Genomic DNA, 24,274 nt, shown 5'->3' on the forward strand with positions numbered 1-24,274 from the left:
TTAAAAAAAAAAAAAAAATATATATATATATATATATGATAAATATTATTATTAGAATGGTTTGAAGTAATAATAATAATAGTATAAACTCTTCGGTAAATGATATTAAACGAAGTGGCACATAAAAAAAAAAAAAAACGAAACGTGTAACTAGTAAATATGGAAAAGTGATAGATATATATATGTGTGTGTGTGTGTGTGTGTGTGGGGGGGGGGAGAAAGGATAAACTATAATCGTATAGACGAACGTTGTTTTTTTTTTTTCATTCTCCGATTCGAAAATGATTTGAATGAATTTTTTTTTAGTTTATTTTACAAGTGATGCGGAAAATTCTAGAAAATATTATTTATTTATTTATTTTTTTTTTTACGTAGTCGAATAAACAATTTTATTAAATAAAATCCACATCGTAGAAATATATATATATATATATATATATATGTGGAAAAACCCGAGCGAAATATTTTCCTTTTATTTATTTATTTATTTATTTATTTTATATGTTTTCTCATACCCCATAAGTTATTCTTATTTTTAACCGTATTTTCTAAATGAAAAAAATAGTAATGATAATAATAATAATGATAATGATAATTTTGACCGAAATCTTCTGCTAGTTTCAAAAAAAAAAATTGCCTTTTCTCTCTCTCTCTCTCTCTCTCTTTTTCTCCCCGCAAAATTTTGTATTTTTTAGTTTTTTTTTTTCGAAAAAATGTTTTTGCGAGTTGTGTGTGTGCGGGTGTGTGCGGGTGCGCGTGTGTATTTTTCGCGAAATGACAATGATAAAAATGAAAAGAAAGAAAGAAAGAAGGAAAGAAAGAGGGAGGGAGGGGGTGGGGAGGAAAATGAAAAATTCTCAAGAATGCTAATGAAACTAAAATAAAATTAAAAGTATAAAAGTGTAATTAAACGAATAAAAAAAAAAAAAAAGAAATGAATATAAAAAAAAAAGAGAAGAAGGAATGTTAGAGAGAGAGAGAGAAGATTAGATAAAAACGAAACATAACGTGAACGAATGAATGAATGAATGAATGAATGAATGAGAGGGAATAAAATTAATTTTTTTGTTTTTTTTTCTCGTCTCGAAAAAAGTTGAAGAGATTTTTGAAAAAGAAAAAAAAAAAAATTAAAACTTAAGATAAATGGGACAAAGGAAAAATAAAAAAATAAAAAAAAAAAAAGTTTAAGAGGAAAAGGAAAAAAGGAAAAAAAGGAAAAAAAGGAAAAAAAGGAAAAAAAAGGAAAGGAAAAAAAAAGACATGAAAATTGTTAAGAAAATATGTGTTGAGAGAAAAAAAAAAGAAAAAAAAAATTTTTTTTTTTTTTTAAATTTTTTTCCTTCTTCTTTCTTGTTTCTCGATTGTTGTTGTTGTTGTTGTTTTACGTGTTTGTACGTTAATAATAATTTAACAAATAAATATAGCAGAAGAAAATTTCTTCTGCTTGATTCTTTTTTTTTCGTGTGACGTTTTTCCCTTGTTTTCTTTTTATTATTATTATTAAATTCAAAATGTCAAAAAAAAAAAAAAAAGTCAGGAAATGAAAAAATAGTTTTTTTTTTTGATTGATAAACTGAATGATTGATTGACTGACTGACTGATTGACTGATTGACTGACTAAATGTTTGTTCGTTTTATTGATTGATTGCCCAAATATTTTTATTATTAATCGTTTATTTTTTTAAAAAATTGTTTTGGATTTATATATTGGCGCGATTTTTGAAATCTCCCCCCACTCCCCCCTCCCCCCAATTCTTTTTTCTTGCATCCGCCATTTTGTAAAAAAAGAAAATGGAGTAGAAGGTAACATTCTGGAGAAAAAAAAAAAAAAAAAAGTAAATTTAATGCCGAGATGGTTTTCACTTTTCTTTTTTTTTTTTTTTTGGATGTTTCGTTATTATCATTATTATTATTATTATTATTATTAAAACTTTCACACGAGACGTTTCGTTTTTTTTTTTTTTTTTTTTTTCGCAACATCCGTTCCAGGTTTTCAATCCAGAATTTTTTTTCTTTTTTTATTAAAAAAAACTGTGCTGGAACGTGAGATGTCACCTTAAATTATTATTACTATTATTATTATTATTATTATTATTATTATTATTATTATTATTATTATTATTATTATTATTATTATTTATTATTATTATTATTTATTATTATTTTTAAACGAAAATAATGAGAGAAAAAAGAAAATGGCCGAAAAAAAAAATATTTCCACCGGGGAAATTCATTCGTTCGTTCGTTTGTTTAACTTACGCGACGTAATTTTTTTGGTCAATGGAAAAGAAGGCATTGTTATTATTATTATTATTATTATTATTATTATTAATCTTACCTTTTGTAGAAAAATAAAATTACATCTTTCGACCGTGATGGCCCAATGTTTGTGCCTGAATCTGGGTGCCCCATCGGGAATCCTGTTAACCTTTCGAACTAAATCCCTAATCTTGTGAGTTTGTAAATTTTCTCGAAATTTCTCTCGGCACTTGATTAATTTTTTTTTCTTTTTAAATGATAATATTTTTTTATCTCTCTTGTCAACATCATCATCATCATCATCATCATCATCCTCATCATCTTTTTCCGGTTTTGTTTTTCTGTTGGTATTATTATTTGTTTGCTCTTGTTAAAAATGAGAGGAAAGATTTTTTTTTGCCGTTTTTTTTTATTTTTTTTTATATATATTAATATTAGTTTAAAATTTCGTTTGTTGTAAAAGCATAAAAATCCTTTTTTTGTTTTGTAGCAAAAAAAAAAAAATTAAATTTTGTAAAAGTAATGATAAAAAATTTTTGATAGAGGCGGAAAAAAAAAAAAAAAGAAAAACTTTGTTTTAACGACCGCAAAAAATAAAAAAATAAAATAATAATAATAATAACGACGTCTTGTCTTTTGTCTTGTTGTTTTTTTGTTGTTGTTGTTTTTTATTGTTGTTTTTGTCACGTTGTTGGTTGTTGTATCTACGTTTTAGTTTGTTAATCTTACTTTTGCCATGTAAAATTTGTTTTCGTATAATGTCGAGGATAAACCAAGCTTAAAATATTTTAAGCTTTAAAAAAAAAAAAAAAAAAATAGGAAGGAAGGCAAAAAAAAAAAATAAAATAAAAAACAATACGACAGCATTTCATATTCAAAGGTTTTTCGAAAGGTTTTAATTTTCGTGCGACAAAAAAAAAAAAAAAAAAAAAAAAAAATTTTGAAAGCGTCGACGTTCAAAAAACAAAAAAAAAAAAAACGCGGGCGCGCGCGAACCGTTTTAAATTTAAATTTTACTTTAAAAAATATTAAAATTTGACTAATGATAAAAATGATATAACGTCGATATACCGATACTAAATATTTATTATTATTATTATTATTATTATTATTATTATGGTCACTCTTAAACACGACAAGGCTCTTATTTGTCGGGGTTGTTAAGCATTTATCCCAGGTCTCTACCCGATTCCTTAGGGACAAATACTCGAATATCGGTGGTGCTATTTATAATATTTTCCGAAGAATGTGGGCCGTCCCACATAGTGCGATTTCCTGGATGGTTTCTTCTTTTATTTATTATTATTATTATTATTATTATTATTATTATTATTATTATTATTATTGATTTTTAATATTTAAATAAATCGTTTTCTCTTCATTTCTCAAAAAAAAAAAAAATTTTTTGTTGTTTACATTTAAATTTCAAAATAGGAAAAAGGAAAACAAAGAAAGAAAAATTTTTCTATATTCGTTCTCTCTCTCTCTCTCTCTTTTTCTCTCTCTCTCTCTTTTTCTCTCTCTCTCTCTTTCATTTTTTCCATCTCTCTCTTCATCATTTTTTTATTTTATTAAACTAATAAATTTTTTTTGCGTCACATAATATCTCCCCATTTCTCAAATCGTTTCGTTTAAATTTATCATTATCATTATCATCATTATTATTATTATTACGTGCTTTGATTTTATTTTTTGTAATTTTAAATTTAATAAAAATATGGATTTAAAAAAATGGGGGGAGGTAGAAAGGGACGTAAATCGACGTGTTAAATAATTTTAAAAAAAATATAATTAACAAAACGATTTAATTACGTATTTAAATGACAAAAAAAAAAATTCAAAATGGCCGGCACGCGATAAAATTAACATAACAATAGAATAAATTTTTTTTTTTTTAAAAAAAAGGAAAGTTAATATTTTTTTTTCTCAGTGGAGGGGAAGGGAGTGCAGTGGCGCGAGAGGGTAAAACGGAAAACAAGGGTGCTCGAAAGCACACGCAAACCCCCCAAAAAAAAAAAAATTTTTTTTAATTTATTAATCCGGAATATTAAAAAATCCGAACTCGTTTCCCCTCCCGTTCATCATCGTTTCGATGCGCACGTATTGAAAAAAAAAAAATCGAGTAATCGATCGATATTAAATTAATCGTTAATCGATATTCCAAAAATTAATAATAATAATAATAATAATAATAATAATAATAGTAATAATTTTCACGTAATAATCAAAAGTAATTCATTTCTGGATTTAAAAAAAAAAAATCTACTTATATTATTTATTTATTTATTTATTAAATCTTTTAATCTAGATTTATTAATATTATTATCATCATCATCATCATCGCGTACGAGAGAGAGAAAGAGAGAGAAAGAGTGAGGGTGGGAAAATTTATTAATTAATAAAAGTTTCGAAATTTTAATAATAATAATAATACGTTAATATTTATATATATATATATATATATTAAAAATGGTTTGTTATTTATTTAACGCGTATATAATTTTATTTAATAATAATAATAATGATAATGATAATGATGATGATGATGATGATAATGTTAATAATGATGATGATGATGATGGTAATAATAATGATGATGATGATAATGATGGTGATGATAATGATGGTGATGATGATGATGGTGATGATGATGATTATAATGGTAAAAGTTTTTTTTTTTTTTTACGAAAAATAAATGAATTCTTTGAAACAATGAAGAAAAATTTAATAATAATAATAATAATAATAATAATAATAATAATAATAATAATAATAATAATAACTATCAAATATTTTATTTTCGAATTTGTTTTTTAATAATAAAAACATTGTTATCAGTTATTGATAATTATATTAATATAGATAAGGAATAAAGTATTCGGATGCGCGCGCGCGTACGAACGCTTCGTAATTTTTTTTTTTTTTTTTCGCTTTTATTTTTCGTATGAGAAAATGGGTTTTTTTTTGCGATAGGATTTATTACTCGTCGTGTCATTAATTAAATTTATAATACCTTTAAAAGAATGAAAAAAGGTGGGCAGGGGGAGGGAGACAGGGAGGGAGGGAAGTACGTTGAACAAAGAAAAAGTAAAAATAAAATGGGAAAAACAACGGACGAAAACAAAAAACAAAAAAAAAACAAAAAAAAAGTTTGGGGTTAAGTAACGTACGACGATCCGTATTCGTTATCCGATTGCTGACACGACAAAAAAAAAAAAAAAAAACGAGTCGTGTCAACACATCGTTCACCGGTTTCGAGACAGATTATTCACATTTATTTACTCCGTAAATAAAAAATAGAATCTTTTATTTTTTATTTTTTTATTTTTTAAGGATTTTATGCTTTTACAAAAATAATGATAATAATAATTTTTTTTTTTTTTTCTAAATTTGGTACACCTTATTGTCGTTAACGACACGTTTTTTTTTTTTTATTTGTTTATATTATTTAATTACGTGTATAAACATGCACGCACGTGTATTTAAATGCGTGCATTTAGGGGATAGAAAAAAAAAAACAAATCTGACACGTAAAACCTTTTTAAAAAAAAAAAAAAAAGGTTTACGACTGACGTCATCGGTCAGTTATAAAATTTTTTTTCTTTTTTAAAAAAAATTTTGAAAGTAATTTTTCTCTCTTTTTCTCGTTTTTATTAAATAAATAACGTCGTGTCGTGGGAATAGAAAAAATTTATTTACACGTAAAAAAAAAAAAAAAAAATTTTCAATTTGCGACGCTGTCAAAGAGAAAAAGAGAGAAATGACCGAAACGAATTTTTTTTTTTTTTTATTATTGATAAACGTTATCATCACTTATCACGTGGTTAATATGATTGATAACAATGGATGTTTATTATTATTATTATTAGTATTAGTATTTTCTTTCCTACCCGCAATCAATTTTGAGAGAAATTTCTTTGAAATCTTTATCATCCGTTTTTTTAAATTTTTTCCGTTCCTTTTTTTGTTTTTCTATCGTTATTTTAAATACGTCATCATCATCATCATCATCATCGGTTTTAGTTTTATCACAGTCGTGGTTGTAGTCGCGGTCGCGGTCGCCGACGACGACGACGACGTCGTCGTTTTTGTCGTTTTCGTTTCCGTCGTCGTCATCGTCGGTGTCTTCTTTATCTAAACTTTTGATTTTATCATCGTTTTCGCTATCTCCCTGACTGCTCGTGTAGGCACCATCTTCAACGAACCAAGAACTTAAAACGGTTTCGATAAATGAAAATAATTCTTTGACGTTGGGTTCGAATTGTAATTGATTGGGGAGACTTCGCGAAGAAGACGAACAACGTTCGGAACCGTTTCCGGTCGAGTCACGATTCGCGTACTCGGTTTTATCGGATTCCGCGGATTTTTTCCTTTCCCGTCTTTTGCACTGCGCCGCTCGACATATCGTACACGTCGAATTGTTCGATTCGGAACAACCGACGATCGAATTTTTATAAAATTTATCGTCGTAGTTTGTTTTACATTTTTTACCATCGTTCAAAACGGTTTGTATCGTTTCTAAACTCGACCACCCTGCACGATAAAAACAATGCAAATAATAATAATAATAATAACTTTTTTCATTTCTTCTTTTTTCGGAATATTAAAATCGTGGCAAATTTATTATTATTATTTTTATTTAAATATAAGAGAGAAAAGGAGAAAAATGAGCGACTGGTAAAATTTTTGTTTGTTTGTTTGTTTGTTTTTGGGTAAAAGAGAGAGAGAGAGAGAGAGAGAGAAAAAAAAGGGCAAAACGTAAATTTTTAAAACAAACTTTAAAATACGTTTCGTGGAAAAATTTTTTTAAAACGAAATTAAATAAGTTTTTTTTTTGAACTGCATACATTTTTTTCCGGGGGATTCCCCTGTTTTTTTTTTTATTTCATCATCATCATTATCATTATTATAAATTATTTTTGATTCGTAATGACGTTTGAACTCTGTTTTCGACAGGTTTTTCCGTTTTTTAGGGTTTACTAAAGTGCGTTTTTTAATTTTAAAACGTTTATTAATTGGGGACGTTAAACGATGTATGTCACTAAACAAAGAAAATTTTAAAATTTTAATCGCTCGTTTTGATTGACCGTTATGCTGACGTCACTTCCGTTTCCGTTCTTTTTTTATTTTTTTCTCATCATTACGACTACTCACCTACCACGAATTCGAATCCGAAATAATTTTTTTTTTTTTTTATATTAAAAAAAAAAAAAAAAATTATTATTATTACCCGTTATTTGATTTATTATTATTATTATTATTCTTTTTTTTCCTTTTTTTTTTTTCTTCCCTTTTTCCACCCCTTCTTTCTATCTATTTACACGATTATTTTTCTTCTTTGTTTTACACCTTTTTTCCCCGATTTTTTTTTTTTTTTTGTTTTCCACTCGATTTCGAACGCGGATTTTTTTTTTTTTTTAATTACAAAAAAAGGTAATTTGTTAATAATAATTTATATCGTAGGAAATGTGGGATAAGAATTCTTCCCTCCCCCTTCCCTCTCTTTCCCTTTCCCCCCACTTTTTTTTTTAAAAAAAGTTTTTTTAACGGCAGCAAATTTTTTTTTATTTTTTATTTTTATTTTATTTTTAATTTGATTAAAATAAAATTTTTTTTTTCATTTTTTTAATTCCCTTAATAGCATCACTAAACAAAAGCAAAAGCAGAAGAAAATTAAAAAAAAAATCTTTTTTTTTTTTTTTTTTTCTATCTTGTGCTTTTCCAACAGCAAAACAAACACAAGTTTTTCTTTATAGCGACACAAATTTTTCTACATTTTTTTACTTCCCCCCCTTTTTGTTTTGACGTCATTAAATAAAGCACGCATTTAAATTTTTTTTTTCCCCCCCGATAATAATAATAATGATGATGATGATGATAATAATTGTGAGATAGAATATTCGTACGTATTTTCCATAGGAAAAAAAAAGTTTGTTTGTTTTTTTTTTTGAGGGGGGGGGATTTTCTTAATTTAATTTTTTTATTTTATTTTTTTTTTCTGGGGAGTTCCCTGAGGAAGAAGAAAAGTTTTTTTTCTTATCTTTTACCATTATTAAAAAAAAAAGAAAAATTTTCTTTTTTTTTTTTTTTTTTTTTATATTTGTCCATTTTCTTTAAGTTAACCAACGACACCTCTTCCCTCCCTCTCTCGACACCCCCTCCCCTCCCTTAACTCTCGACCGTCTCTTTTCTATTTTATTGTTTGCGTGTAATTTTTCTTTAAAAAAAAAAAAAAAAAGAAAAAAACTCAAATGGAATAATTTATAGGATGGAGTGGAAAAATCTAAAAGTTGAGAGAAAGTGGGGGGAGGAGAGAAAGGGGGGGAGAGAGAGGGGGAAGGTTATACGAGTTGTATAAAGTATAAAAAAAATATGTTGTCTAAAACTGTTGTCAAATTTTCCCAAAGTAATTTATTATTGTTTTTTTCTCTCTCTCTCCCCCCCTCTCTCTTTCTCTTTTCGAAGAAAAGTTTTTTTTGTAAGTTTTTTTTTTAGTTTTAAAAAAATTTTCCTGGGGAAAAAAAAAAAAACGAGGGGGAAAAAATTTAAACGTTCAAAACGTTTTTAATTTTTGTCCGAATTTTTTTTTTTCCAAAATAAACTTTTTTTTTTTTTTTTTTTTTTTTTTTTTTTTTTTAATAATGCAAATATATAAAATTTATGGTTAAAAAATTTTTATCTATAAATTTCAATTTTTTTTTTTTTTTCTTCTCCAGGATTTCGAATTGCAAAAGTTATATTTAAGATATATATATTTTTTCCCCCTTTTTCTCCCCCCCTTTTGCCCCCCACTCCCTCTCTCTCTACGATATTTTTGTAATTTATATATATGAATTTTTTTTAAGTGCTCTGGAGATTTTTTTAGTTTTTTTTTTGTATCGAAAGGGGTTTGTGAGTGCGTGCGAGAAAGAAAGGGAAAATTTGCCACGATTTAATCATTTCCGGGAGTGCTGGAGAAAAACTTTTTGTTTTGTTTTTGTTACCGTTGAGTAAACGTTTCGAACATATCGGACAATTTTTAACGTTTTCACTACCGTAACTCCGGGAAATTGTTGAAAATTTACAACAATTTGGTAAATCCGTACAATAGGATCCGATTTTTTCGGTAAAATCACCAAAATGAACGGTTTTGTGTCTTCTCCTCCTGTTCGTTAACGTGTTTGTTAAAGAATTCGAACGTGCGTCTATGCATCTCGTCGCGCACCTTTTCGAACACTTTGGTAAACTCGATGTCGATTCCACCATTTTTGTTTTTTTTTAACTTAAACTTTAACCCTTAAACGCGAACGCGAACCTGAACGCGAATACGTCGAACGTGTTAAAAAATAATAAATAAATATCAACAAATAAAATTCGCTTTTTGTACGCACGTGCGTGCGTGCGTGGGTGCGTTCTCTTCGAGAACTGAAGAAAATGTAATAATAATTATTATTAATATTTTTTTCACCCCCCCCCCCACCCGATAAAAATTAAAACATGGCGGTTTAAATATTGGCGGTACCGTTATAAATATTCATTTTCGGTGATGTGAATTATTATTATTATTATTATTATTAAAAACGCGGTCGTTATTTTTGTTTATTATTAAAAAAAAAATGAACCCTACCGGAAATTATTATTTTCTAATTATTAAAAAAGAAAATTTTTTTTTTTTTTTTATTTATTTTCGATCATTCACGTGGAAAAAAACGAAACGAAACGAACGAAACTCGAACCTTTTTTTTTTTTTATTTTCCAGAACTTTTCCAGAACTCTGGAATATTAAGGAAAGAGAGAGAGAGAGAAAGAAAGAAAAAAGAAAGAAAGGGATTTTTGAATGACTTATCTTTCTTTTTTTTTTTTCTTATTCTTTTCAATCTCTTAATTTTTTCTTCATTTATCTCTTTCTCTTTCTCTCTCTATTTCCACTATCTCTGTCTTTTTCTAATAATTTTGACACCGACGAAATATTTAATTGACGTATATATTATTATTATTATTATTATTATTATTCGTAAAAAAATAATTTTTTGTTTCTTTTTTGCAATTAATAATTATTTACGAAAGAGTAAAAAAAAAAAAAAAAAAAAAAAAAATCATTTTACCTGTTATTTCCCTCCCTCTCTCCCTTCCTTTTTTCCTCTCTTTTTCTCCTCCTCTTCCCCCCTTACTCCCCTTACTTCCTCCCCATCGATATATTTAAAAAAAAAAAAAAGGAAAAACTTGTCTAGAAGTAATTAAAAATTATTGAAAGAAGTAATTTTGAAAGCTGTCAAAAGCACAAATTAAAAACCCCTTTGATAAAAAAAAAATACACTCGAAAAACTTTTCCATATTATTATTATTATTATTATTATTATTATTATTATTCACGTTTCTCTTCTTTTATTTTCCTCAAACGGGTCCCATCTCTCTCTCTCTCTCTCTCTCTCTCTCTCCCTTTTTATTTCTCTCCTTTTTACTTTTTCTATCTATTTCTCTTTGATTTTTTCTCTTTCTCTCTCTCTCACTATCTCTCTCCTTTTGCCTCTCTCTCTCTTTCTATCTTTCTCTCTCTCTATCTATATCTCTCTCTCTCGTTCTTCTTCACCTTTTTCCTACCGATATATACGAGTTAGTAAGGAGACGAAACAAACAAGAACAAAAAAGAAACAATAAATTATTAAATCGATTTTTTTTTTTTTTTGTATTTCCACGTGATTTTATTATTACATTATTATTATTATCATTATTATTATTATTATTATTAAGTTTTCTAAAGTTAAATTTCTTTTTTTTTCTCTCTCTCTCTCTCTCGCTCTCGCTCTCTGTCTCTTTCACTCTCGCGGTGGTGAATTTTTTTTTTTTTTTCTCGAAAGAAATTGGTTGGAATGAGAGAATTTTTCCATGATGTTTATATAACGCCGGAAAAGTTTTTCTTTTTTTTTTTTGCTCGCTCTCCCTCCCCAGCGTTCCCGCCCCCCGCCCCCGCTCTTATTTCCCTTATTTTATATTAGATTTACGTTAATTGATTTTAGTTATGTAAAAAAAAAAAAGAAAAAAGTAAAGAAATGACTGCGGCTAATGTAATTTTCATATTTTCTTTTTTTTCTTTTTTTTTTTTTTTCGACGTTTAAATTTTCTCCAAAATAATTTTCCACGGTTTTCCTTTTTTTTTTTTTGTTTTGGAATGGAAAAATAAAAATATTTCAAGGGTTAGTTTTGTGGGGTTTTTTTTCCGAGATTTTTTTCGGGATTTTTTTTTTTTTTTTGTATGCAAAGGAAAATAAATAAATAATTTGACCAATGATTTTAGCTCCAGGGATTTTCTGGAACATGACTAAAAAAAAAAAAAATGCAATAATGTGGCTTTAATTCAAAAAAAAAAAAAAAAGAAACGGAAAAACATAAAAAATTCGTTTTTTTGTGGGGGGAGATGGGGAGGAAAATTGTTTTTACGTTTTTTTGGTTAAGTATTTGGGGAATACTCGGGAAAATCGGGATGATTTTTGACGTGCGTACCGATCAAATTAAAAATATTTTAAATAAATAAAATTTGATGATGATGATGATGATAATATGCGCGATCGCGACAAAATGTCGAGCTAAATTCCGGTAATTGTAAACATTTCCCCCCCCTCTTCCACCCCTCCCCAAACGTAATTTGAAAATTTTTTTTTTTTTTATAAAATAAAAGACAGACGAGAAGAAAATTATCCAAATGGATTTAAAAAAAAAAAAGGAAAAAAGGAGAAGAATACTCGGGACGCGTCATCATTTACGAGCGACTAAAAGGAAAAAAAAAAAAAGTTTTAGAAAAAAAACGGGAAAACTGGGAAAACCGGGAATAAAATTTTTCGTATTACGTCATCAAACCGAAAATAATTCTTATACGTTTAATTTATGCCTTACGCGATTGTATTATTATTATTATTATTATCATCATCATCATAATCCTCGTAGTCGTCGTATTCGTGTTATTATTATTATTATTATTATTATTATTATTATTATTATTTAGCTTTTATACGGAAAATTTTCTACGTGTTATAATAATAATAATTTTGCCTGGAGCCGCCGCCATACTTTTATTTATCCGTCCGTCGTGTCAAATAATGTATATTTATAATAACGTTTTTTATTAACGAAAAGTTTTATGCGAAAAATTATCATTATTATTATTATTTTATTATACAAAAAAATTTCTTTTTTTTTCACTGGAAAAATTCTGGAAAGAAGGGGAGGGGAGGAGGGGGAGGGAGGGAGAAAATTTAAGTGAGTCAGTCAGAGATTCATTTAAATTCACACGGTTCGATTGTATTTACGATGAATAAAAAAAAAAAAAAAAAATTCTCTCTCTCTCTCTCTCTTTCTTTCTCTTTCTCTCTCTCTCACATATACGTACGTTCGATATAATTCATTGTAAATAATAAACCGAAGCGTTAAAATAAATATTAATAATAATAATAATAATAATAATAATAATAATAATAATAATAATAATAATAATAATAATAATAATAATAAAATATTTATGCACGCGTAAATAAGCAATCATTCGAGCGTGTGAATAAATAATTAAATTTTTCCTTTTCTCTTTTTTCTTTTTTTTTCTCTCTCTCTCGCATGCGTTTATTATATTCCAACGCGATTTATCGTAATATTTATATTATTCGTTATGATAATAATAATGATGATGATGATGATGATGATGAAATTATAAGTAAAATTACTAAAGGTCGCCCGAAGGATTTTGTTTTAATCAATGTTTGTATGTGTTAAAAAAACGGGGGAGTTTAATAAAACGTTTAACGTCTTGTTCCTTCCTTTTTTTATATACTATTATTATTATTATTATTATTAATATTATTAATATTATTAATATTATTATTATTATTGTTATTATTGTTATTATTGTTATTATTGTTATTATTGTTATTATTGTTATTATTATTATTGTGTTTTTTCGAAATGATAAAATCGGAGGAAATTTTTAAATTTTTAAAATGCGTAATTATGATAATTTTATTTTTGCGTGATTTTACTTTACGATAAAGTTAATTATTGGTTGGTTGTTGTTGTTGTTGTGGTTGTTCGAGTTTTAACACAAAATGGGGGTCACAAAATGATTGAAATAATTTTTTGAAAAAATCGTTTGAAATCAGGCATGAATAAAAATTCAGGAAATAGAGAGAAAGTGGCAGAATGAAATAAAGTAAGAGGAGAAGAAGGAGAGGGAGAGAATGAAAGAATAAAGAGAGAGAGAGAGAGAGAGAGAGAGGACGAGAATAGAGCAGAAAGAAAGAAAAAGAGAAAGTAGAGAGAGAGAGAGAGAGAGAAGGCGTGAAATAGAGAAAAAAGAAAAGAGAATGAGAGAGAATGAACGAGAGTAGGGCAGAAAGAAATATAAGGTAGGGAGTGAAAGAAAGAGAAATAAAAAAAGAGAAAAAGAAGAAGAGAAAGAGAGAAAAAAAGGAAAAGGAAGAGAGGCAGAAAGAGAGAATAAAAGAGGAGAAAAAGGAAAGAGAGAGAGTGGCTGAAAAAGAGAAAAAAATAGGAGGAGGAAGTGAAAGAGAGAGAGAGAGAGAGAAACAGAAAAAATAAAGTGAGTTTTCCAACACGATATCATACTACCCCCTCCCCCCGCACACCTTTTACACCTGATAAATAATTTATGAAAACAAATTATCATTAACTCACACACGTGTTATACCCCCCTTATCAAACTTTTATTTTTCGACAAACAACAACAACAACAAAAATAAAAAATGCGTGATGATGACGTTTATATTTACTCCATTAATATAATCATCATCATCGTCATTCACAATGGAAATTTTTTTTTTTTTTTTTTTGAATAAGTGGCTATAAGAAAATGACGACATAAAAAAAAAAAAAAAAAAAAAAAAAAAAAACGTGAGTCGAATTTAAAATTACAAAAAAATAAATGAAAAAAAGTCGGGGAACAAGAAGAGAAAAAAAAAAAAAATTTCGTTTGTTGTTGTTGTTGCATTTTTTCCCGCGAAATATCTCGAAACATTTTTTTAAAAAAATGAAAAACGAAACGAAGTCAATTAAGTTTAAAAAAAAATTTTTTTCTTTCTTTCTTTCTTTTCTTTTCTTTTTTTTTTTTTTTTTTTTTTACAACCTTCCGGAAAAACGATGAAAATTTCGGGTTGTAAAACTTTTGAAAAAAAAAAAAAAAAAAAAAAAGAAAAATTTAAATTTAAAAAAAAAAAAAAAAAGGAAAACGAAAAAAAAATGGAAACGCGTCGTTGAACTCCGCGGTCGTTTTTACTTTTCTCTTTTTTTTTTTTTTGTTCTCCCTCATTATTTTTTTTTTTTTTTATGTTTAATGAATTAATCCGCATGTTTGTTATTATTATTATTATTATTATTATTATTATTATTATTATTATTATTATTATTATTATTATTATTATTATTATTATTGTTATTATGGCTTTTTTTTTACTCTAAATTTTATTATTAGCATCATCATCATCATCACATCAAGATCATTATTAATAATAAAAAAAATGTCGAAAAAATTCAAATAAAAATTTTTTTTTAATAAATCGTCGTGGCTTTAGGTAATGATGGAACGTTTGATTTTGTCATTTTATGTATATTGCCACGTCGCGTCCGTTATCCGCCCGCGCAAAGAAAATTTTTTCCTTTTTTTTTTTTCTAAAAAGTGAATTCGTTTCGTTTTTCACAATATTTAATCATTATCATTAACACTTTAGGCGTTTAAATTCACCTTCGTTATTATTATCAGTAAAACGTTATCACTCGAATCCCGAAGGAAAAATTTCATCCCGGAAATAAAAAAAAAATGAAATCAATGGGATAAATAAAATTTTTCTGGATAAAAACTAAAAAAAAATTTTTTTTTTTTTTTTTTTTCATTTCGTCAAAAAAGAGTCGTCCGAAAGTTTTTCGTCCTTTTTTTTTTTTTTTTTTTTTGAAATTATCATTATCATTATCATCATTATTATTATTATCATTTATTTTGCGGGGAAAATCCTAAAAAAAAAAAAAAAAAAACATCAAACGAAAGGAAATTCAGTGGCGAAACATATTTTAATATATTTATGTAAATTAAAAATTTGTTTAAAATTTTCCTCTAGGAAAATAAATGGAAAATTATTATTATTATTATTATTATTATTATTATTATTATTATTATTATTATTATTATTATTATTTAACTTTTTTTTTCTTTCGTTTTGGAAAAAAAAAATTTTTTTTTTTTTTGGAAAATTCGTTCGTTACGTCACGGGTTTTCATTTTCTTTGTTTGTTTGACCGAAAATTTTTTTTTTTTTGTCGTTGTGGTTGTTGTTGGTGTTGTTGTATTCCGGTGTCAATTTCGTGTTATTTCATTTTTTTTTTTTAAATTGGGTGTCCGCCATTTTGTTTTTTTTTTTTTTTTGGAAGGAATGAGGGGAGGGGAGGGAATGGGGGAGGAAATAAAATAAATTTTTAAAAAATTTGCAAATTTTTGCCGCGAAAGTTTTTGACAATTTAAAAAAAAAAAAATTTTTTTTCTGTTTGTCCCTCTCTCTCTCTCTCACTCTCTCTCTCTGTCTCTCTCTGTCTCTCTCTCTCTCTCTCTTTATATTTTTATACTATTTTTATATTTCTCTCTTTCTCACTTTTTTTTTTTAATTTCTTTTTTTTTTGCCTGTTCATCTCCTCTCTCTTTCTCTCTTTCTTTTTTTTTTTCTATTTTGTTCTTTCTGTTTCTCTCTCTCTCTTTCCTTACAATATCTACTTCTCTCTAACTCATTCTCTTTTTTCTTTCTCTAATTTTCTCTCTCTCTCTCTCTCTCTCTCATTCCCTAGATATTTTATTTTCTTTCTTTGTCTTCTTTTTTCTTTACTATACTATCTTTTTTATTTCTCTTGAACTCATTTTTTTCTTCTCTCTCTCTTTATTTTCCTTTTTTTTATTTTTTTATCTTCCTGTCTCTCTCTTCCCCCCCCCTCTCTCTCTCTCTCTTTCTCTATTCCCTTACTATATTATATTCATTATTTCTTTTTAACTCATTCTCTTCCTTTTTCTCTCTCTCTCTCTCTCTCTCTCTCCTCTATTTTTCTTTTACAAGCAACTATTTTCGTATTCTTCCCTATTTATTTTTTCGTGCATCTCTCCCTTTCTCCCTCTCTCCCTATCTCTCTATATATTTTTTTTTTTTTCTCTAACGTTTTTCCTTTCTTAAATTTTTTATGGAGTCATCCAGGATTTATTACGTCGGAAAATTGTTTTCCTCGCAAAATGTTATGAATTATCAAAACTAAATTTTCATCATATCAAATTTTTAATCCGAATAATAATAAAAAAAAAAATCGGTAAAGTAAAAATTTTCTTTTATTTTTTATTTCGACTCCGGAAAATTGAAAAAAAAAAAAAAAAAAATTTTTTTTTCGTGGAAGAAGAAAACGAATAAGAATAAGAATAAGAAAAAAAACTTTCATTTTTGTTTTTATATAAAAGGAAATCATTGAAAAAAAAAAAAGAAAAATTTTTTTTTTTCTTTACATCTTTTCACGTCAAAATAAAATAAATAAGTTTTTTTTTTTTTTTTTTTTTTATCGTTCAAAGATTTATTTGCTTATTTTTTGGATTTGACATTTTTATATAAATATAAATATATACATTTTTTTCCCTTCCCCTCCCCGCGGTTTCTTTTACCCCCCCCTCCCCGTTTTACCACAGACAGGCTCCCACATTTTTATATTTAATATTTCATTCCCTCTCCCTCCCCCATTTAAACAAAAATTTATATTCGTTATTCCCACAAATTTTTCTTTTCGCGTTAAAAAAAAAAAATTTATTTAAATTAATAAAAGGGATCAACGACTAATAATAATAATAATAATGATAATAATAATATTAATAATAATGATAATGATAATAATAATAATAATAATAATGATAATGATAATAATAATGATAATGATAATGATAATATTCGAGTAGGGATAGAAAATTTTTTTTTTTTTGTTTTTTAATCAAAAAAATCTGTTGCCACTGGTGTTGCTATTTCTGACGTTCCTTGCTTGCTTACTTGCTCACTTTGAAATGTTAAGACGAAAGATGAACGAGTGTAAGAGAGAGAAAGAGAGAGAGTGGGAGTGGGAGTGAGAGTGAGAGAGGGAAAAGTTTTATTTTCACGACGAGAAGAAAATCTTTTGTTTAAAAATAAAATTAACGTTATTTTTAACCGGAAGGGGAAGGGAAAGGAGAGGAAAAGTCGGAAAAAAAAATTGTTTTAATTTATTTTAGGAATTTGAAAACTTTTCATTCACGGGGTCATCATCATCATCATCATCATCATTCTAATTTTCTATTAAATAATTTTTTTTTTTATTTAAAAATAAATTTCGAGAAAAAAACGAAACGAAACGAAACGAAACGAAATGAAATGAAATGAAAAGTAGTAGAAAAAGAAAATGTGAAAGAAAGAAAAGGAAAGAAAGAAAAAGAAAAAATTAGAATAAGATGAGGATGAGTGAGGATGATGATGATGATGAAAAACTTTTAATTGTTTCACTCGAGAGTTTAAATTAAATCCCTTTGAATTTTCCTTTCTCTTCTCTTCCGTGCATCCACCCCCCCGCCCTGCCCTCCGCCACTCTACCTCCCACTCTTTTCTTTTTTGTTCTTAAAATAAAAATTCACCCGAAAGAAAAAAAAATTATTATAAACATTCTTAAAAACTAATTGAAAAAATAATACGTATGTACGTCAAAAAAAAAAAAAAAAGTATGAGGAAATTATTTAAAGATAACAAAGAAAGAGAGAGTGGGAAAGAAAGAAAATGAAAGAGGAGAGAGGGAAAGAAGGAAAGGAAATGAATGAGAGAGTACGGAAACAAAAGAAAAAAAGAGAAACAAGAAGGAAAGGAAAATAAAGAGAAATATAAAAAAGGAAAAGAGAGAAAGAGGGTATGAAGAAAAAAAAGAGAGAGAGAGAGAGAGAGGAAGAGAGTATGGGAACAAAAAAAAGGAGAGAAAAATAAGAAAGAAAGGAAAAGAAAGAGAGAAAATAAATATTAAAAAAAAATGAGAGAAAGGAGAAAGATAAGAAAAGAAAAAGAAAGAGAGAGAGAGAGAGAGAGACAGGAGGAAGATGGAAAGGAAGAAAGAGAGTGAGAGAGAAAAAAAAATGAAAGGAAATGAAAGAGAGAGAGAGTTTGGAAACAAAAAAAAAGAGAAAAAAAAAGGAAAGAAAAAGAGAAAAAGAGAAAGGATGGGAACAAAAAAAAAAGAGAGAAAAACAAGAATGAAAGGAAAAGAGAGACAGAAAAAAAAAAAGGAAAAGATAGAGAAACGGAAGAAAGAAAGAGAGAGAGGAGAGTATGGAAATAGGAAAAAAGTAATTTTTGTTTTTTATTTAAAAAAAAAAAAAAAAAGAAAAAAAAAAGGAAAACTTCATATTTTCGGTACCGCCTCACCGCCTCCTCGAAAAATTTAACATATAAATTTTTATGAAATATATTTCGCGAACAAAAAATTTATTATTATTATTATTATTATTATTATTATTATTATTATTATTTTAAAGCGAATTTTATTTGTTTATAAAAAAATTTGTGCCATTTTTTTTTTCCGCCCAAACCCCCGATTTCATCAATAATAATAATTATTATTATCGCATCACTTGTACGAAAAAAAAAAATTTATTTTTAATAACTATCATCATTATTATTATTATTGTAAAAAATTTTTTTTTTACGTTAAACTCCGCGTATCGATAATTTCATTTCCGGTTTTGTTTTTTTTTTTTTTTTTTTTTTTTTTTTCACGTCCCGATAAAAATATGAGAACACTTTTCCACACTGAATTTTTTTTTTTTTTTTTTTACGTGAAAATAAACAAAAATAATAATGATAATTTTTTTTTTTTTTTTTTAAAAACAAAAAATTTAAAATAAAATAAATAAATAAATAAATAAAATAATGATAATAAAAATTATAAATAAAAATAAAAATGAAATAAAAAAATAGGAAAAAAAACCGAAACCGAAAGCGAAACGTTCGAAAGCGACAGGTAGACTGAACGGTTTTTTTTAAAATAAAAAAAAACGTTTTCGAAAAACTTTGTGCCACGACGTTACCGCCGCCACGGTTTACTTTTCTCCAGTTGGAAAATTCATACAAATTCCAAAACCGTATAACTCGATTTTACGCGAACGTATTTTCCATCGACACGGGTCGGTCATTGTTATTTTTTTTTTACTCCCGTTCGTTCGTGTTTTAAATAAATTTTTTTTTTTTTTTGTCTCATAATTTAAGTTAATGAATTAACTCGTTCCACGTCCGTTCGTTCGTTCGTTTGTTCGTTTTTCGATACGAACGCGAAAACTTTTCTTTCCTCTTTTAAAATTTTCCTGGTAAAACTTGTACGAACGGATTTTTCCTTTTCTTTCTCTTTTTCGTTTTCACGGATCTGAATTTGAATGATTAATGTTTTTTTCGGGTAAACCTTTTTTTTTTTTTTGGAACTTTTAACTTGTGTCAGTACCGTATGTAGGTTCAATTTTTATTTAAATGATTTAATACTTGAATAAATAAATAAAAAACAAGTCGGCGAATTCATTATTCAAGTTTTCCAACTTGTAAAAAAAAAAAAAAAAAAATTGTTTTACCAACTTCGATTTATTACCACGCGTTCGTAACGATAATAATAATAATAATAATAATAATAATAATAATAATAATAATAATAATAATAATGATGATAAGTTTATTAGAAAAAAAAATATGAGTCGAAAATGTCTGAAAAACTGAGAAAAAAATTTTTTTTTAAAAAAAGAAACTTAAAAATTTAATTAGAAATATTTCGTGTGTTTTGTCATTAGGGGGAGGGGAGGAAAAGAGGTGGGGATGTCACCGGAAACGTGTAACCTTTCGGAAAACATTCCATTACGCGACCTTTGATATTAATTAAAATTTAAATAATTAGAAAACATAAATTAATTATTTTATAACGAAAACAATAATAAATTGTGTTTTCGAAATTGAAAATTTTGGAATTTGATGCCGTAAAAATAACCGTTAATAAATTAATTTCCCACGGAAAAAGGTGCGAAAAGTGAGAGAGAGAGAGAGAGAGAGAAAATATAACAAAAGTACGGATAGACAGAAGCAAACAAAAAAGGGAGTTGAAATTATAACGGATAGAAATTTTCGTTTCGTTTCGTTTTTTTTTTTTTTTTTTTTTTTCGAAAATTCCACTTATTTGATTTTAGAATTAAACCGTAGCGAACGCATGCGCACAAATCCGTTCGCGCGTTCTTTAAAGAAAAAAAAAGGAAAAAAAAAAAAGAAAATTTTTTTTTTTTCCTTTTTTTCCCGTAAAAAAAAAAAAAATTCGACATTGCGGCGGATACCCCCGAAAAAAAAAATTAAAATTGATTTATTTTATTTATTTGTCAAATACGTTTATTTTTCTTTTTTATTTTTTTCTTCTGCTTTAATTTTTTCTATTTCCACGTTCGTTTAAAAAAACAAATCGAAAACTTAATTAAAAATGAATAATTAAATTCGTGTGTTTAAAAAAAAGAAAAACTCGATTTTTTCCCATAAAGTTTTTTAAACGATAGCAAAATTGACAGTAACGGTTTTTTTTTTTGTTTGTTTGTTTGTTTGCTTACCTTTGAGTCTTTTTTTTATCTCTCAAAGGAATCGTTAATATTATGTTTACGTAACAATTAATGATTTCGTGAATTAGAAAAAAAAAAAAAAAAGGAAAATTCATCAATTTGATACTTTCCTTTTTTTTCCTTTTTCCCTTTTTCCTTTTTTTTTTTTTATGAAAAAGAGATCAAAGGAAACGACGGGGGTGAGGAAAATTTCGAAAATATTTTTTTTTTTTAATTACGTATTTAAATTAAGCAAAAAAAAAAAAAAGGAAAATTTTTTTTTTCAAACGCAGCCTCCTGGATTCGCGAAAAATAACGGTCATGACGAATGAATGCGATTAATAAATTTTTTTTTTTTTTAAATGGCGAATTCAAAATTCAAAAATTTCCCAAAAAAAAAAAAAATTTGAAATCGATGCAACCCTTTCAACCCTTGACCTCCCCCTCCCTTTTCCTCCTCCCCCCCTCCCTAAAAAAATCGAAAATATGGGGAGATATGGGGAAGAAAAAAAAAATAAAAGAAAGAAAGAAAAAAAAAATGTTTTCCGGTTTACGACCATAATTTTTTCTTTTGTTTTTGGTTTCCCCCCCCCCCCGAAAACAACGGCAGCCATTTTTATTATTATTATTATCATTATTATTATTATTATTAGCGAGAAGGAATAATTACTGACTGACCGAAATATTTTTGTGTTGGGTATAAGATAGAAATTGGGTCACCCGTGGCAACGAGCTCCTATTGATTCGATCAAAGCTTTTCCTTCCAGTTGTTCTCTTTCGCTTTCTCTCTCTCTCTCACACACTCACAACCACGTTTTCCCCTCGTATCGTTTCATCTCTTTTTAACACTCTAAATTTTCTCTATCCCGTTGCTTTTTTTTTTTTTTATATAATTATTGCTCACGTAATAAAAAAGTACGTATGTAAGGATGAGGGAAGGTTATTATTATTATTATTACACACACGCTAACAGCGACCACGTGTGTTTATTCTCATGCTACGACCTTTTACTAATTTTAATAACATCCCTTTTTCGTGAGACTTATATAATAATAATAATAATAATAATAATAATAATAATAATAAAATGAAAATTTTGCGGCATTATGAGGAAAAAAAAGAAGGAAAACCCCGCAAATCCTTATATACAAAACGCGCCATTTTTAAATTTTCTATCTCTTTCTCACTCTCTCATTCTCTCATTCTCTCATTCTCTAATTCTCTCTCTCTCTCTCTCTCTCTCTCTCTCTCTCTAGTAACCTAAATTTTGGAAATTTTAACGCGTTTTATACGCGCGTTTGTGTGCGTTTATATGCGTCCTACGCGTTTTTTTTTTTTCGATTGGTTAGGTATAAAAAATTTAGGGGCGTATGACGTCGATGATGACGTCAAATTATAATTTTTCGCGGAAAAATGTTTCGAAACGCGAAATAGAAAGAGAGAAAAAATAAAAAAATAAATAAAAAACTTACCACAGGCATTGTTTTCATGTACAAGTTATTATCGGTCACACGTTTTACCATTTTGTCATTTTTAGTTTTTCATTTTTCTTTTTTCTTTGTTTTCTTTTTAGTTTTTCTTCTTCAAATGATTATTTATTTTAAATAATGTTTTTCTGTTTGTTTGTTTGTTTGTTTGTTGTTTGTTTTCATTTATTAAATTATCGTTTTAAACACTAAACGAAATGAAAAAAAAAAAAAAAAATGGTTGTTTTTTTTTTTTTTTTGCACAATATGTTTGATTAAAACAACAAAAAATCAATTATTATTTTTGCGACACGAAATATTTTGAACTTTGACCTTTTATAACGATCAATCGATTAGCAAAAGGTTCGGAAAAATAAATAAATATGTGAGAAAATGAAATTTCGGCTAATTATAGGTTGGCATCGTGTCTCTCAATCCGTTGACCCTAACACGTTTTAGAGAGTAAAATAAAGGTCAAAACGAAAAAAATTTATTCGCGTGCAACGATAAGGTTAGACTGATTGATTGATTGACTGACTGATTGACTGATTGATTGACTGATTACTTACGTACCTTTTTCTATTAAAACATTACATGCAAAATAATTAAATTTATAAGTAATAAGTACGCGTTAATGTGATTGTGCGGGTGTATTATCATCGTGCAAGCAACACAATTTTCCTTCCTTCCTTTCTCCCTATTAATAATTCCCGTACATTATTATTATCATTATTATTATTATTATCAATAACTAGTATTTAACCATTTAATTTTCTTTTCTCTCGCCCCCTCCCCCGCCCTCGTACAAAATAAATAATTGAAAAGATTTCGTGATTGATCGATAAATTTTGTAAAAATTTTGAATTTCGATGTGTTATTATTATAATATCAATGATGATGATGATGATGATAATGATAATAATAATGATAAAATTCCGTGTCGAATTGCAAAATGAACAACATTTACCCCACTGATCGCGATAACTCACAAACTCACACCCACATATAATTTTTCTTTTTTTTTTTTTTTTTCAAACACTTATTATCATCATTATTATTATTAGTATTATTATTGTTGTTAAACGAACGAACGAACGAACCGCGTAATGCTTTATTATTATTATTATTATTATTATTACTATTTATTGTTAATTTTTTCATAGAGTATATATATATATATATATATATATATATATTTATGTATATGTATGTATGTATGTATGTATGTATATATTTATTATTTAGAACGGTCTAATATGGCGCAGTTACAAAATAGGGTTTTTCGTAGGGAAAATTCTAGTGCGCATGTCTGACATGGCAAAAAGATGAAAACGCGATAAATACGAGAGAATAAAAGGAAGGAGGAAATAAAAAGGAGAGAAAGGGGGAGGCAGGTGGTAGAAGAGGCAGAGAGAGGGAGGAAGAGAGGAGGGAAGGAAAAAAAAGGAAAAAGAGAAAGGAAGAGGTTTATAATAAAGTTGAATGTTGGAATAAAGGAAACCGTTCTGTTTTCTACAGCTAAAAGGATAAAAATAAAATTTAAAAAGAAAAGAGGAACCGGAAGTTAGGGAAAAAGGAGGAAAATTGACAAAGAAAAAAAAAAAAAAAGACGAAAAATCCGGTTCGTGAAAGAATTTCGACTCCCCCGTACGAAAAAAAAAAAAAAAGCTTTTGGGAATTTAATTCGGATTTAAAAAATATTTTGGCGTGTGTGTGTGTGTGCGTGTGTGCGTGTATGCGTAAGTACGAATAAAGGAGGCAGCGTTTTTTTTTTTTTCGCTAAACGCCGTTAAAATCAATATAAATTCTTTTTCATCTCTTACCTGTGCTTTTTTTTTTAATGACTTTTTCGTGTTTGCCATAAAAAAAATTTTTTTTTCTTTCGAAATCACGTGACTAGCCCCCCCCCCCGGGTTTTTTTTTTTAAGTGAAAATTT

General features: G+C 27.1%; 1 protein-coding gene across 1 annotated transcript in view; it reads right to left on the minus strand.

Annotated features, from left to right (window-relative positions):
• The window catches only part of Phum_PHUM606710 (still life, sif, putative), a gene marked incomplete at both ends in the record, with an annotated part of 56,173 nt that overhangs the window by 28,215 nt on the left and 3,684 nt on the right, over positions 1–24,274 (minus strand). The gene's annotated exons all lie outside the window — the stretch shown is intronic.

The sequence above is a fragment of the Pediculus humanus genome, genomic scaffold, assembly GCF_000006295.1.
Source record: "Pediculus humanus corporis 1103172108318 genomic scaffold, whole genome shotgun sequence".
NCBI lineage: Eukaryota > Metazoa > Arthropoda > Insecta > Psocodea > Pediculidae > Pediculus > Pediculus humanus.